At 41.0% G+C, this 16530-nt stretch overlaps 1 long non-coding RNA gene across 1 annotated transcript; it reads left to right on the top strand.

Moving 5' to 3' along the window:
* The first annotated feature begins 309 nt into the window (after window positions 1–309).
* On the top strand, window positions 310–9020 carry LOC140218440 (uncharacterized). The gene is made up of 2 exons (XR_011894691.1): window positions 310–394; window positions 7431–9020. It is a non-coding gene; the product is annotated as an uncharacterized lncRNA (long non-coding RNA).
* The last annotated feature ends 7510 nt before the right edge of the window (window positions 9021–16530 follow it).

The raw sequence follows: 16530 nt of genomic DNA, 5'->3' as shown, positions 1-16530 counted from the left end.
TCAAGTATTCTTTTTTAACTTTCACTAAGCTTATCGTATAGCTCAGTGTTAACATACAGGTTAACATACAGTATTTACAGGTGAGGTTACAGAAAGCAGTAATAATTGACAGTAAACACTGCTTGGGTGGTAAAAAACATGGGAATCAGGTCATTTTATTTTCGACAATTTTTTTTGGCATAGGAGGCTAAGCAAATGGTGATGTAGCAACACTGTAAAGACTGAATAAGATGGATGTGGAATGCCTTGATGACTTCTCTTTCTGTTTTTTATTTTGCCTTCGAAAGGAATTTATTCTGTTCCAGATAAGGGAGGCAGCTTTTGCATCTGCAACAGAACATTAGTGGATGTTGTGTGAAGCACTTTCTCCATGCTTTTTCACTACCTGAGCAAGGTAACTTTCTTGGTGCTTCATCACGCAATTTATACAATCAACTTCCATTAATTCTACCCTCACGAGACTGACGGGTCGAATTAAGATGCAAAAACCTGCTGATGCACCGTTGATTCATTAGGCAATATGTGCTTGAGTAACACGCCTCTGAAACGAACGTGCATCAAATTTCTATTTGTCCACAGTATAAAACTAAAGTAGAAATGACTTAACTCCAAACCAAAGTAGAAACCTACGCGTACCTCATTTTTTAGAATGCCAGCTGATTTTCCAAAGCCAGCTTCGCCGTATTACAGCCATGATATGTGGTAAAGCATATGAATGGTGCAACCACGGTTTTAGTTTCGCAATCGATTGCACAGCTAGGCAATTTTCGTCTCAATGTCCTTTGAAAACAAAAAGTGTTCGTTAGAATCAGATAAGTACCACAGTCGGACATCGTCAGCTACCGTTACTGCTTGAAAATCTTTCACGGGTGCGTCAAAAATAGGCATTTCAGAGAGATGGCATTTGTTTAACGCATTCACTGTCCCCTAAGCTCTACTGAGACATGGGCTGCCACTAAAAGGGGTCATTATTGGGGTCTGGTCAAGTTCGCATTATCCGGCGAATGCCAGTTTTAGGATCGAAATAATGAATGTTTAATCCCATAGAAATGCATGGGCGTCGGCCAGGATCGAATTAACTGAAAAAATTAAATTAACCGGAGTCAGATTATTGGAAGTTTACTATACACCCTTTTCTGTTCTCCAAGAAGTTGCCATTTTAATATGTAGTTTTCTTCTATCAGTGTGGCAATGGTGCTAAATTTAGCATTTGTTTGAATCATCCATTGTTCCAAGGACAAGCTACAAAGTAGGGGCACACTTTGAGACTTGAAACATTTCCACATATAAAGGCAGGGCATGTTAACATCTGTACAATTAACATAAGTTGGCTGTATTGTCTGCAAAGCATGTGGTTGCTTTTTTGGAATATGGTCTTTCTGTAAAACAAAGTTGCATTTGTTTCAAATAAACTGCTGAACCATTGCTTGTGTGTTTTCCTGTGCTCTCTGTGCTGATTGCGCTTTTGAAAGTGCAGTGAGCAACTGCAGACTGAAATGCACAAGGCTTCACTTTATCATGCCAGGAAGCATTTTGGCTTGACAAAGGAGCCTTAATTAACCCCTTCCATGCACACACTTTTTTTGTATAAACACATCAAATGAAAGACAGTGAGCTCTTCTCATGTATTTTAAAGCCTGGCAGTGTTAAAGACAGAGTGAAGTTGTACAAATACAATTTACTGTTAAGTATTGCTGCTAAAACCTCATGCTTGTGTATAGTATATGCATGCAGTGCTGGCTATGCCGTGGTAGAGCCGTGAAACAGCTTTCACTACACTGTTTGCTATAGCATTGCTGTGTTCTGCAACCTGAGGTCAAAACTATAAATCTCTAGATGTTCAGCAGCACAATTGACAGATATTTCCGTATGTTCGATGCACTCCTGGCCAGGGACTTCTCGTCCTGTAGGCAAAATAGATGGCTGCCTCGGACGCTGTTTTGGAAAGAGCGCAGCGTACCTCGAAAGCTTGCTCGCAATGCTTCACCAGCAGGTTTTGCCAGCGAGAGTGGAGGGGGGCACAATAATTTCACTTTACATGGTGCGGCACAATACCTTAAAATGCTGCTGCTTCTGGCTTCCACTTACTATGACATGCTGGTGCACCTCAACATGGAGCAACCCCATTTTACTAAAATTCTGAATTCTTCTACCAACATGGTGTGGTGTGGCTATCTATGATCACTGTATAAAACCGGGGCAAACAGCATGTCTAAATAGTACAAAAGCTGGTATAACTGTAATGAATGACCTGCAGTCATCCGAAATGTGCAAAATCGCAAGAATTGGTCAAACTCAAACACTGCAGAGTTTAAGTAGTCCTGGCACAATTTTTTTCTTATGCGTGTATAGCTGTCATTCAGTTAACTACACTACAAAACTTCAAATTCCTTCTATGCGCCACAAATATATCCTTAACGCCAACATTTAAACATGTGCCAAAGGCAGCGTGGCCCCATAATCTGGTGACAACATTGCATGGTAGGTCACAAACAAATGATGCACGCTGCAGTTCATAAGTAAGCCATGCCATTATTAGGTCATTGAAAACTGAGCATGTTAGGACCACTATGCAGCACAACATTGGTCTTTCTGTCTTGGTGCACACTGTGGAGTGGGTGCACGTTAAAAACCTCAGGCGATTAAAGTTAAGCCGGAGTCCGCAACTATGGCATGCCTCGTAATCGTATCGTGGTTGTGACTTATAGAACACTAGAAGTAAATTAATTTTAATTTAGATGTTTGAGAAGAGTCATAAGAAAATTTATTTAGTGAAGCAAGTCTTAGCACACATTAAGAATCGCTCAAAGCACATGCAGCTTTCAGTGGCATGGTGTGGCCATAAAAGCTGCCATTTGGAACCAGATTAATATAAAAAAATTCAGTCCAAAAGTTTAATGTTAGTGCTCCTTTACATGTAAGCATGAGGGACACTTATTTAAAGGCATCATCTAAATCCTGTGGAAGTATTTATTGGTGAATATCAAATGGCCCACATCTAAGGAAGTTATAGGGTGTTATGATAACAGGAAGCCACAAGATTTTTGTTGTGCACTCTTCCTATTTAGGAAGAGTGCACAATATAGGGCAGCAACAAAATAGTTGGGCCTAGTGAAGAATTCATTCAAGATCCTTGCCAATTTGGCAGGTTCACTATGATTAGAGATAATGAAGGCCAAGCACCTTGAAATGCATGCCCAAACCTCATCAGCATTGCATCACTTATTTCAAATAACTTTCATTTTGTCATTTTGCCAGATTAAAAGTTCTCAAAAACCTGCTTGACTGGTTTCAAGAACTTTTCGAGAACGATTTGGTTCCATTCGAATGCAGCATTGTCAGTCTTTAGTGAACTAGACCCACCTTTACTGATATGCAATTAGGTAGATCAAAGCAGATGCTGTGAAAGTGCATGTGCAAGAGTGTTTGGAGTGGGCATTCCTGGGTTATGTTGCCAAGAAGGGAGTTTTGAGCTTAATGCACACAGCAGCTATAGATATGAAAACCAGCACTTTATTATTTTTTTAGATACCACAGACCTTTAGCAGGGCTTGAGCTAATGCTGGTCATAATCTACTATAATTTCCACCATATATGGCCCTTGTCATCACAAGTTTTTTTATGGTCCTACAGTTTATTCCCGCCATGTACAATCAAAATCTCTGCCAAAGACAACAGAAACAGTATGATTGGAAACTGCAGAATTCTCCATCTGCGGAGGTGGCTGGCTGATTGCCGTATTAGATGCTTTGTGAGCTGGCATTGATGTGTAAATCTCAACTCATCTGCAAGCATACAAAATAGGCTTTGGGATACTTTTACCACAAGAAGAGAGACTAGAATGACTGTTGCCTGTGACATATGGCACATACCCATGACGAGGGATCGGCTAGGATTCCCCATGAATACAACATCAAATAGCTTTATATTCCCACTAACTTGATAGTACATAATACTGATATGTAACAAAAATAAACAACAAAGTAACTGAAAAACGAACAGGTCTACTACGATTGAGCCACAAGGGGAAGATAGAAACATTTGTGTTAATTGTATGAAAAAAATGTGCCTAAGATGTCATCTTCCCAGCAGCAACAATATGATCATGCACAAACTAGCATTGCTCTTCAGGCACACACCAGGCTGCTCACAGCATTTTCTACAAGATTTGAAGCCCAACAGGCAAAAGGGGCGAATACCTTCAGCATAAAAGAAGAAAGTTATTCTATTCCATATCCTCACATGAAACACAGCAATATTGTTACAAGCCATTTTCACACATTGAAGGCATCAGCAATGTGATGAAGACAATTGAAGCACTCATGTTCTTATTTCCATTGCAATACAAACCTACACTTGGTCATATGAAGGTGCATGTGCCAAATTCAACCGTGTACTGTTATGAGGCACATGGAACAGACATTCCAAGGAAGTGAAATATTTGTAATGCAGTTACTTGATTTGTCCAGTCAGAAGAGCAATGCGCTAAATACAAAAAAAAAACCCTACAGGCCCACTATGCAATGCTTTTGCCAAACTATCCCAAACTTCAATGTGTGCAAGTCCACAATGACCAGGAAAAGAAGTAAACAAATTTCTTGAAGATGGAATGAAAAAGAAATGTTGCAACAATTGAGAAATGAGTTCTTTGCTCTTTAGTGGCACACGGACAGACAGTCGGTGGGCACAATTTGAACTTGAACTCATGGCAGTGTTGCAGGGGCAAATACCACTCATACTTCCGAGAAGCGTCAGTTACAATGCTGAGTTGGAAGGGAAACTTTACAAATACTTCTTCGGAAGTTCAAACATCTGACCAGTAAGTAGTTGAGCATGACTAGGAGAAATATGATCAATTTCACAAATAGCACCATTCCAAAAGAACTGGCACACTGCATTGATTTCTCAGGTGACAACTATTTTTCGAAAAGCCTCTGCGCGCGTTAATACAACCTGAGGCAGCTTAAATCTAGGTCACATGGAATCGAAAAATACAGCAGCGGGTGTAACACTTAAATGTGCTATCTCGTGAACATGAGCGAAAACTTCAATTTGAAAAGGTTTGCTCGAAAGGAAAACTCACGGCCGTAACGTTGCTGCCTATCGCCAGTTGTGTGAATAATAAAAAAAAACATCTGCACGATCAATAGACACTTCGTCGATATTTGAAGCAGATCGTTAGTGGATATCAAGAAATGTGAACTGGATAAGAGCGAAACATCTAACCGACTGACTGACGGAAGTAAGGCTCACAGGATAAGTTTTCTCTATCTGCACCGATAATGCAGCACGTACTGTGCAATTAAATCGCCCGTAATGCGCAGCAATTACCGCACTCGATTGAAGTCACCATCGCAGCGAAGCGCTATTTATTTCAGTACCACGAAAAACAAGGTATTCACCTTGATAGTCAATAGTACTGTTTCTGTTTATACCCCCCCTTACGTCATGCTCCTACGGGGGCCTGTAAGGTCATTGTAAATAAATAAAAAAATAAGTACAGCGGCGGTTTACCTGTCGGCAAGCCCCTAACTCGCATATGACGAAAGCAAATGTCACGGAGTCCAAACCCACGATTGCTCAAGTCAAACTGCGCTCGCACGAATATCGCGCACGTTATACGCTTTCGACATGCACAAAAGCGCGCGCAGAAAGTCTTGCAGCCGACACGACGGCAATGGCTAATCTACGTTCGAGAGTAGCTCTTTCAAAAAAGTAAAAACAAGCAACAATGTGACGTCACATCCTGCGAAAAAGAGTTGTTCTCCTTTCTCACCTTCTCTCAGCTCACGCATGCGCAGCGATCACGGAGCACTCGGGGGCGATGTTTCCATGCAATACATCTTGGCCGCCGTTCCTGCGACCCGGTCGACGGAGTGGAAAGGGGGGGGGAGCCAAGCCTGGGCTGTACGGGGGCTGGGGGATCGTTGGCACCCCTGCTTTAACCAGATGGTCGGTGACGATGAAGGCACTGTGGGCCAGCACATTATCGTGGTGCAACTTCCAGTTGTGTGAAATGTCCGGCCGGATATGTTGAACCCTGCGTTTCAGTCTTTCGAGGACATCCACATAAAATTTGGAGTTCACAGTGGTTCCAGGTTCTTCAAACTCATGATGAACCAGTCCGTGGATGAGTGTGTGTGCCACTCAGATGATTGCCTTTTGGTCTCCAGGTCATATTCAAATACCCAAGTCTCGTCTTCTGTAATGACGTTGTGCAAAAATTTTCGCTCACGTTTGCACATGTTGAGATTTTCTTGGCACGTTTCCACGCGGCGTGACTTTTCGTTGTCAGTGAGCAGTTTTGGAACCATTCTTGTGCACGCCTTCCGCATGCCGATATCGTTTGCAACAATTTCATGAACTTGAGTTTTCGGAACGTTTAACATGTCGGCCATTAAACGAACACTTAATCATTGGTCTGAGTTCAACAGTTCCCTCGCTCGTGTCACATTGTCAGTCGTAGCGGTCGTGGATGGCCATCCAGCGCAGTCCTTGTCGTCGCCCCCTTTCCGGCCTTCCAAAAGGCCTTGTGCCACCGAAACACTTGCCAATTTGACAGGGCATGTTCTTTATAAGCAGTCTTGAGCATAGTAACAGTTTCCGCAGCGGTATTGCCAAGTTTCACACAAAACTTGATCGCAAATCTTTGTTCTATTGAGCGCTGCATTTTCACTTGCACAAGAATAAAAAACAGCTCTCACGGACAGGCCCGTCCAACACTCTCCAATGTTCGGAGCACACTGAGTGACGGACCGCTGCTTAGCTGGATTCCGTCACTACTAGTTTCAACCAGTTAGACCGCTCTGACATACAGTCACATCACAATAAATTTACTGACATTACTTTCAGGACAGACCCTTTTTAGATATAAATGTTGGGAACCTGGATGGAGGTGAGGGACATGTACAGTAAAAACAAGATGTATAAGGTCAAAAATTGGTTCTTTTAGTCAGAAATTGGTCAGTGGTGTCTGGCTTCTCTTGATCCCTGGCCCTGGATGGTGAATACAAAGTACACATATATATATATATATATATATATATATATATATATATATATATATATATATAATTGTGTACAATCAAGCATAGAATCATTGCCTTCTACCTGTGCTAACGTATGGGGCAGAAACTTGGAGGTTTCTTGGAGACAAAAAAGGACATTGTGTTGTCATGTTGGAAAGCACTGTTCCGGAGGAGGGTGTGTCAGCCACTGACATAAATTTTAATCAAATTCATACCAATATAGCTGACAAAATGTTGCGCTGTCACAAAGTTGAATCAGTTTAGTTTGACAACAGTCTCAAATGATGTTAAGGTAGAAAAAGGTCTTCTTTTATGCGCCTTCTTCAGTGCAAAACACACAAGCTTAGGGAATCCGTTTCAGAACCATTTTGTCTGAATATAAATCATGGCTTCATGTTTCAGAATTTCTGCAGACCCACCTTGACAGGCTGGGAATCAACGACCAATTCCTTGCTGCCAGCTCTCAGATTGTTGTACACTTCCTGCAGGAGCATAATCTGGGAAAATGGGCAGGCTTTAGTATATATGCAGAAGTTCTATACAATTCTTTCCCGCAGGTGTGTCTCTTGCAGTTTGTTAAGGACTGCATACACAATTAAACAAGTTAGCTGGAATTTGCTGAAAGGTGTAAAATTCTTGTTCCAAACTTTCTGGAGCTTCTTGATTTCTATTTAAGGTCAATTTTGGTCTAGTGAGAAGGTAAAATATGTGTCCAGAATGCTGGCATCTGCATAGGTTCTGGTGTTGCACCAGTGCTCAGTAATATTTTAAGTTATGTTGACCAGAAAATAATCAAAACCTGAGTGGGCTTGCTCTTAAAATTTTCGGATACGTGGATGATTATTTGTTTTTCATGAGCAAATGATAACTTTCGCAGAGCTGTCATCGAAGTTCTGAAGCTATTTAGAGAACAATAGCAAGGTTTCAACTTCACTTTAGAAGTTCCAGAAAAAATATGTGCTGCAACTTCTTATATCAGGCTTACTTTTATGTGGGATCACGTATGCTGGGGATATCAGTCGAGAACTTCTAAGCCCCTTCTTGATTATAGGTCTAGCCATTCAAAACAGTATTGCCACTCACACAATTAGAGATGCCCCAACCAAGAGCTATCCTCACCTTATCCTTGAAAGTGTAAGGAATCTGGTGACAAGGCTTAATGAGGCAGGTTATTCAGTTTCAGTGGCTTTTTTATATTGAAACACGTTAATTAAGGAACTTAAGGTGCAACCAGGGTGGAAGAAGCTTAAGGAGCAAGAGCGGAACAAAGTTGCCATTATCCCCTCTATTAATTGTCGCACAGGCAGAAAAAGGTGGCTTCTAAGTTCCAGGAGAGGATTGGGTTTTCATTTAAATATAAGCTGAAGGGAATATGTAAAGCAATAAACAAGCACATTCTTCACAACGGGTGTCTGAGCAGGGAGGACTGCAAAGTGAAATATAGCATACAGTTTGTCTCTTGCACACGAAATGTTGTTTATTCGATTCCTTTTTCTTGAAGCCTACAAAATATATATCAGTCAGACTGGAAGGTGCTTAAACATTCGACTAAGGAAGTACCATAGTTTCCTTAAGGGTTTTTGCGCATCCACACCTTTCTGTGCATTGTTGCAGCATTGGGCGTCATCCAGTCTTTGAAAGTACTATTCTGCTGTTCACACACGTGTGAAAAGCTCTCACATGATATAATGGAGGCTTATCACATTAGAAAGAAAGGCTCACTATGTGTTAGCCAGCCATCCATCTCGCTGCAAGATAGGGAGGTTGCCGTGTTAGATCTCAAGTAAAGCCACTGAGTTGCATTGTGCCTTAGTAATTGTTTTTTTACGTTGATTAATCAGCCGTGACATGTGTGTTGCCGTCAAAACATGTGCATTCGGTGATGTGAAGGTTGTTTTGGTATGTTTCTTCATATGCTAGGGGGCCGGGTGTTGGTCACGTGATGTGTGTTATATATTGGTTGTTTTCTTTCAATAAACTTCATTTGATAGTGCTGTATCCTGTCCCGTTCTATTACTTTTGTCGGCATCTGTCATGCAGTAGCTGCCATGAAGCTTCAACAACTTGCCCAATTTTCTATCGTATTTTCTATCGTATGGAGCATTAGAGTTACGGAATGGGTGTCATGGTATATGTGTGTGTGTGTGTGTGTGTGTGTGTGTGTGTGTGTGTGTGTGTGTGTGTGTGTGTGTGTGTGTGTGTGTAAAGGTAGAATGGTGGTAAGGTGGGGTGGTAAAAGTAAAATGAAGAGATTTTCACATCATGACTAGTCTTTTTAACACATTTACCTACAAAATTAAACACCCTGTTCTTATTAAGCACCTTGTACATAGGTATTCATATTACTAATAATCTTTCAATGCAAATGCATATCAACTTTTTGAGTAATGCTAATAACTGAACACATGGCTTTTTGTGCTGCAAGTTTTCTTGGACTCCTGCTTCCCTTAAACTTATACTGTATAATATGCTTGTAAGATCAAAACTGGAGTATGCTTCATCAATCCGGGATATACCTACAGAAAACACAACTCTCATATTTAGTTGAAGCCATACAAAACCAACCCGTACATTTTATTGTAGCTGCTTATTCCCATACCGCAAGCATATCAACAATTAAAGGTTGCCTTGATTGGCTAGGCAACAAGAAAACTTACCTGTTTATTTCACAAATTCTCAATTGAAACATGTTTTTATTACCTCCTTGCAGCTCACTGATATATATGTGTGTGCGTGTGTGTGCGTGTGTGTGTTCTGAGGCTGCCTTTTACAGGAATAGTAAAGATTGGTTTGGCAAGTTGGCACCATTACCTTGAGGTTGTAGTTCATTCTCAATGAGATACGAGGAGGTAATAACATATGTTTCAATTGAGAATTTGTGAAATAAATGGGTAAGTTTTTTTGTTGACAAGCCTGACCAATCAATGCAAGCTTTAATTGTTGATAAGCTTACGGTATGGGAATAACCAGCTGCAATAAAATTTACAGGTTGGTTTTGTATGGCTTCAACTAAATATGAGAGTTGTGTTTTTTGTAGGTATATCCCGGATTGATGAAGCATACTCCAGTTTTTTGATCTTGCAAGCATATTATACAGTATAAGTTTAAGGGAAGCAGGAGTCCAAGAAAAATTGCAGCACAAAAAGCCATGTGTTCAGTCATTAGCATTAGTCAAAAAGTTGATATGCATTTACACTGAAAGATCACTAGCAAAAAATCTGATAGGGCAACCTAATAAAAATTATATCAGTTTTTTTCTATTGCATTATGAAACAATACAACTGATACACTGATAAAATTACTTTTAGTTCTATTCTGGACGTATCTGTGCTATTCTGCTTGTACAAGTCTACTAGTGTATTCTTTTTATTAGTGTAATAGTGTATTCATATTAGTTTGCCAGATCTATAGTCTATCAGTATCTATGTGTGTTGTATAGGTGTAATGTGCTTCAAGGAGAAGCAAGCTTCCTCATTTGCCCAAAAAATGAGTCAGAAATAGTGCATTTATATTATCACAAAAGACAATACATATAAATAAAATATGAAGCCCAGGATTCAGAAAGGAAAGATTGTTGGAACAAATATACACCATACAACAGCTTAAAAAGAATAAAAATGTGATCACGTTTAAAAGAGAAAAGATGTTTAAATTGGTTCACAACAAAGTTTAGCCTCTTTAAACGGGAGGTTATTGGCAATCAAGCCACCGAATTGGTTCACACGTACACCGCGAAGATTATCAGACTTCACAATCTGGAAAGCTAGTGAATGGAAGTGGTGGGTTCTTCATTATTCATTACCATGCCTTCATAGCTTTTTGCCGGATAAGTATGTCAGACATTCCAGTTTGCTTGTGGAGGGTGTCTATATACTTCTACTAGGCACCGTCACTTCAGATGACCATAATGAGATCATCTGATCTTCTCTCGGAGTTTGTTGTGAGAGCACAGTCTTTGTATGGATTGGATGCAATGGCATACAATGTACACCAAATCCTGCATCTTCCTAAAAGTGCGGCTAAACTAGGACCTCATTGGTCGCATTCTTCATTTGTATTTGAAGGCGGAAATGAACTTCTTGTGAAATTGGTCAGTGGAGCTAATGATGTTCCTTTACAAATATTGGAATGTTACGTACTTGCTCGAAAGTTACAGGCACCTAAAGCTAGTTTAAATCTTTCACCAGAAGCAGTGAGTTTTTTTGGTGCACAGGAGAGGGAAGCTGATCAGCAGACAGTTTCGTTAGGCACTGGAAAGCTGTTCTTGAACATGGATGAAAGTGAAAAACAGGCTGTAGTCCACAACCGTGGCTGTGACTGAACAAGTGTCACTGAATATTACCGAATGGTCGTCAACCAACAAACATTCCACTCTCTCCATTACACTTGAACTATAAAGACTAAAAACAGTGCATTTGTCAGCTTCTCAGGTGCGTTTTCTCTCATTTGTAGAATTCTTACTGGAGCGAATTCTTGTATAATTGTGAAATGCAAGAAACTATTTCCTGTTGAAATTCTCCATGCAAAGCACCTTTCAGTCTGCGTCAGGAGAGAGGAGCCACTAGTTTACGTAACACCCAGCGAAATTATGCACCTTTATGTGTTTATAGAAATAGACAACAATATTTTTGAATGGACAATACGAAACCTTTATGAAAGAGACTAATTCCCGTGCTCAAGACATGGCAACGATGAACAGTATGTCTTTAGCCATGGTACATGAATGTCTGGTTATAACAGGTTATAGCTTTAAAAAACAACAGTTGGTAACAGTGCACCACACTTTATGGCGTTCTGTAATAATCAGCTTTTTGATGTTTGAATATGTTAAACAAGCCAGAGCCATCAAAATTCTAGAGTGTTTATTTTTTCTTGCGATAGCTTCTTGTTTTCCTAATGAACCAGCTAGCCCAATTTGCCACTCTTCATTATTGTACTCTTGTTAATTAAGTGCTTGGGGAATTGCATGGTCTGCATGTTGGCAGTAGTGACGCAGCTGCTGATGAACAGTTGCAGTAGCCAAAACATGACAATATTTTACAGGACTTATGCGCAGTTTTGGGTCGGTGTCCTTACATGTAGCGAAGGGCCCTACTTAACCACGTGACTGCCTTGAGTGGGTGATCGCAGTGAACAAACAGTGCTTCACTAGCAGATGGTGAAGAGGTAAAGCTTCTCAGTCTGTATGCAGAGGCATAGAAAGCAGCTGAATGTTAAGTTAGCAGTTATGCTACTTGATACAACAGCAACATTTTCACACCGTGCATCTGTCTTCCTCACTTTATTTTCTCCTTTGACTCAATTGTAGCTGGTGCAAGTTTATCCGTTAACTGTGGCGGCATGACTAAGACACTTTCTTTTTTCTGAATGAAACAAGCAAACTGTGAAATTTTATTTTAACAGTGTATTACGGTTTGAATCAAAGACTCAAAACACTATATATGAAGCCTGTTCTGATAGTCTTCTTTGCTGTCACGTGCTGAAGGCTACACAGGTTAAACTACTTTTACACATTTCGACGTGCGGTGGTTGAACCCAGTGAAGAATTGTGTCTTCTGATTTTGCAATATGTTCACTGATGTTTAGCTGTTTTTGTTCATGAATGTGTGGTTTTAAAAATGGTAAATCCATGTTCTTACTTGAATAAGTTCTCAGATCTGTACTCACTTTTGCTTAAATAATATTGCTGTATTGTCATGTTCTGATATATTGCTGTAGATCTTGTACCAATAGCGATGCTTGTCCTGTTTCCTTGCTTCCTGTAAGTGTGCCATGCCAGTTTGTTCTTTTTGCTCCAGCTCACTTGTGTTCTGTCACATATCACAACACTTTTGGGATGAATGCAAAAGTGCATAGTCTAGAGAAAATAGCTTCATATGAACTTGTAATATTATAAAAGCATGTGCCAATTAGACCTGGTGTTCTATCCAGCATCTGTGAGCACAAATGGGCATGGTGAAGTTGGTACTTCAGTCTGTGTTCTTCCTCTTATGTGTTTGTTTAAATGTGGCTAAAGTTGCTTGCTTATTCTTTAGATAATGGAGTGTAAAATAAACCCTAGTCACGTTTGTAGTCATGTTGCTTGTGTCTTGTCCTTGTTCCTTTGTGGATGGATGCATTAGTGTTGTTATAATTTTCAAATCAAGTATGCACCAACTAGCCCAGAAAGTAGCTTTAATGAAATCACATTGGTAGTGTCTAATTTATGGCATTCACAAACTCAGCCTGACATGTTAGAGCTACAGTTAGTATCCACAGTCTTGAAAGTGCTTTGTTTTGCTTTTGTAAATAAACGTTATTGCAACAGTAAGAAGATACCTATGAAGAAAGGAGCCAGACAAGTAGACACAACCTCTGCAATGCTATTCACTGCGTGCTTGGAAGAAGTATTCAAGCTATTAAACTGGGAAGGTTTAGGAGTAGGGATCGATGGCGAACACCTCAGCAACATTCGATTTGCCGATGACATTGTTCTATTCAGCAACACTGCGGACGAGTTACAACAAATGATTGAAGACCTTAACAGGGAGAGTGTAAGAGTGGGGCTGAAGATTAATATGCAGAAGACAAAGATAATGATAAATAACCCGGCAGAGGAACAAGAGTTCAAGATCGCTAGTCAGCCTCTAGAGTCTGTGAAGGTGTACATCTACCCAGGTCAACTAATCACAGGAAACCCTGACCGTGAGAAGGAAATTCACAGAAGAATAAAAATGGGCTGGATCGTGCACGGCAGACATTGTGAGCTCCTGACTGGGAGCTTACCATTATCATTGAAAAGGAAAGTATACAATCAGTGCATTTTACGGGTGCTGACATATGGCGCAGAGATTTGCAGACTTGCAAAGAAGCTTGAGAACAAGTTAAGGACCGTGCAAAGAGTGATGGAATGAAGAATGCTAAGTATAACTTTAGGAGACAGAAAGAGAGCAATTTGGACAAGAGAGCAAACGGGTATAGATGATATTCTAATAGACATTAAGAGAAAAAAATGGCGCTGGGCAGGTCATGTAATGCGCAGATTAGATAACAGTTGGACCATTAGGGTGACAGAATGGGTAAAGAGAAGGGAAGTGCAGTAGAGGATGGCAGAAGTCTAGGTGGTGCGCCAAAATTAGGAAATTTGTGGGTGCTAGTTGGAATCGGTTGGCGCATGACAGGGGTAATTATAGATCGAAGGTAGAGGCTTTCGTCCTGCAGTGGACATAAATATGATGATGATGATGACAGTAATCCTGTTTTGGATATGCATTAAATGTTGCACATCCGTCTCGCAAAATTTGTAAATGTAATTTTGTATAAAAGAACTGGAGCACACCTGCTACAAAGATGGATTGAAACTTTTCTCATGCAACTTCCCCAATGTAGTTTCACAGGCTAAGTAAGGCTGCTGTGCTTTGAAAACGTGTGCTTTAATTTATGTTGAAACATTTCTAGGATAATATATCTGCATACAAGCTGTAAAAAGGTATGATAATTGCACAGTTTACACACTTCATTTTTATTTGATACTCTAATATCCTAACTGTGTTTGTTAATCTGTTCACGTGGCAGGCAATGCATTCATGGTTGTATATTCAGTTCATTTTAAAAACGTCTCTTCAGGCGTGTGGGCATCGGCATGCATGCTATTTCTAACATGCTTTATCAGTGCCTCAATCAGATTCCTGTACGTCATATGATGATCTCTATCTGGGTTTAAAAGACTGATACATCATGCTATTTGGTCTTGTAGGCAGCACAGTGAGATCTATCTGCTGCCTGCCAGTCTGGTAAAGAGTTCTATGGGTCAGGTAGGAATATATATCACTCTTAGAAGGACCCGTACAACCTATACATATTCCTAAGAGACTTGTAGAAATTTCTATCAGTTTTTTTTTGCTAGGGTACTGATGTTAGGTTTTTAACTAGTGATGGCACTCCGGAGAGACATTAGTGGAGACATTGCCCCACTGAGCACGTGCAGCAGCTAAGCCCAGAGGGGGGGGGGGGGGGATATGGACTGGGCGCCGGCTTGCAGTTGCAGGACTGGGCGCCGGCTTGCAGCAAGGATGACGTGGCATTGCGGCGGCGCCCTCTCCCCTCACGCAACACCTGGCACGCTAGGGCGACGGCAGATGTACCCTTTCACCCGCTCTGCTCCGTAGAGGCACGCTCGCAATGTGGTCACAACCAATGGGATTTGAGGTTCCATTTCGCTGAGACAACAGACGCTGGCTTTTTTACTCAGTGGGCCATTTGTTTAGTCTGTTTGAACAGAAACGGACCTGCCAGAGTTTGGTTGTTTCACGACAAAACACACAGTCATCAACAGAAAGTTTAGTTTTCTACGTTAAGTTCTTTGCGAGATCTAAAATGAGAAAAATCAAGGGCCTAAACACTCAGCATTGTGGCATGCCAGAAGTGACAAAAGACAGATTTGTGAATTGGAGTTGTTAACATACAAATTGTGTTTAGTCATGAAGAAAGCATTCAGTGAATTTGAGTAATTGCATGTGGATCAATATTAAGTTAGCTTATTCAGGAGAAGGAGGCAGTGGCACAAAGTAGCAGAATTTAAAATGCTAAAAGCATCCATTCAACGCAAGAACTAAGTTCAATGGAGGAGATCAAGTTAGTGAACATGACAATATAGTTGTGTTTTTCATGAGAGACAAGGTCTTATGGCAACCATGTTGACATTTGTTGTAGAAGTTTTGTGACACAATTTAGGATTATTATGGAGATTGAAATAAATTATGTTACAGGGAGGCTTGGCGATTGAGGCCAGCAATTGTTCCGCCCAAGTGTCTGTCATAATATTACTGCGGCAGATCACCACGTGCATTCTGTTCTAGAAGCTGAAAAGGTAATGCTAATCTGTGTAATGCATCTGTCAAATGCCAACAACAGTATGATGCTGATGCGGTGACAACGATGGCATGATCGACGATGGGATGACAATTCTAGAGTCATCACAATTGAGGCATAACGACTTTGGGATGATGAGTGCATGCATGGCAATGACTGCGTATCTACTACACAGTGTGAAGGCGGCAGCATTCGTCGGCGTGATATTACAACTAATTTGAAATGACAATGCAATGATGACGACAGATTGAAGACTGTGAATGGTGAACAATGATGCATCCATTTGGCAACTAAAGAAAAACATATGAGCACAGCTAAGCATGTCTTATCTGAGTTGTGATTGCGAAAGCATTAATGCCCAATTGAACGCCGCTGAGCAGTCCTTCGAGTTTTACACTGCAAGTGATGCACCCTAGAGCTACATTGGGCCCGAGCTAGGAAGCAGCAGCAGCCTGCGGTGCCAACACCGCATGCCACCGACGTGCTGCATGACCAGAGACCAGGAAACAGCAGTGGCCACCAAGGCCGGCAGGCACGCGCAGCAGCTAAGCCCAATGGAGGGGGGAGATACGGACCGGGCGGCGGCTTGCAAGAGCAAGGATGACGTGGTGTCGCGGCGACGCCCTCTCCCCACACGCAACACCTGGTGCAC

Source organism: Dermacentor andersoni, chromosome 5, assembly GCF_023375885.2.
Source record: "Dermacentor andersoni chromosome 5, qqDerAnde1_hic_scaffold, whole genome shotgun sequence".
NCBI classification, from domain to species: domain Eukaryota; kingdom Metazoa; phylum Arthropoda; class Arachnida; order Ixodida; family Ixodidae; genus Dermacentor; species Dermacentor andersoni.
Note: the sequence above shows the minus strand (reverse complement) of the source record. Positions and strands in the feature narration are given on the sequence as shown.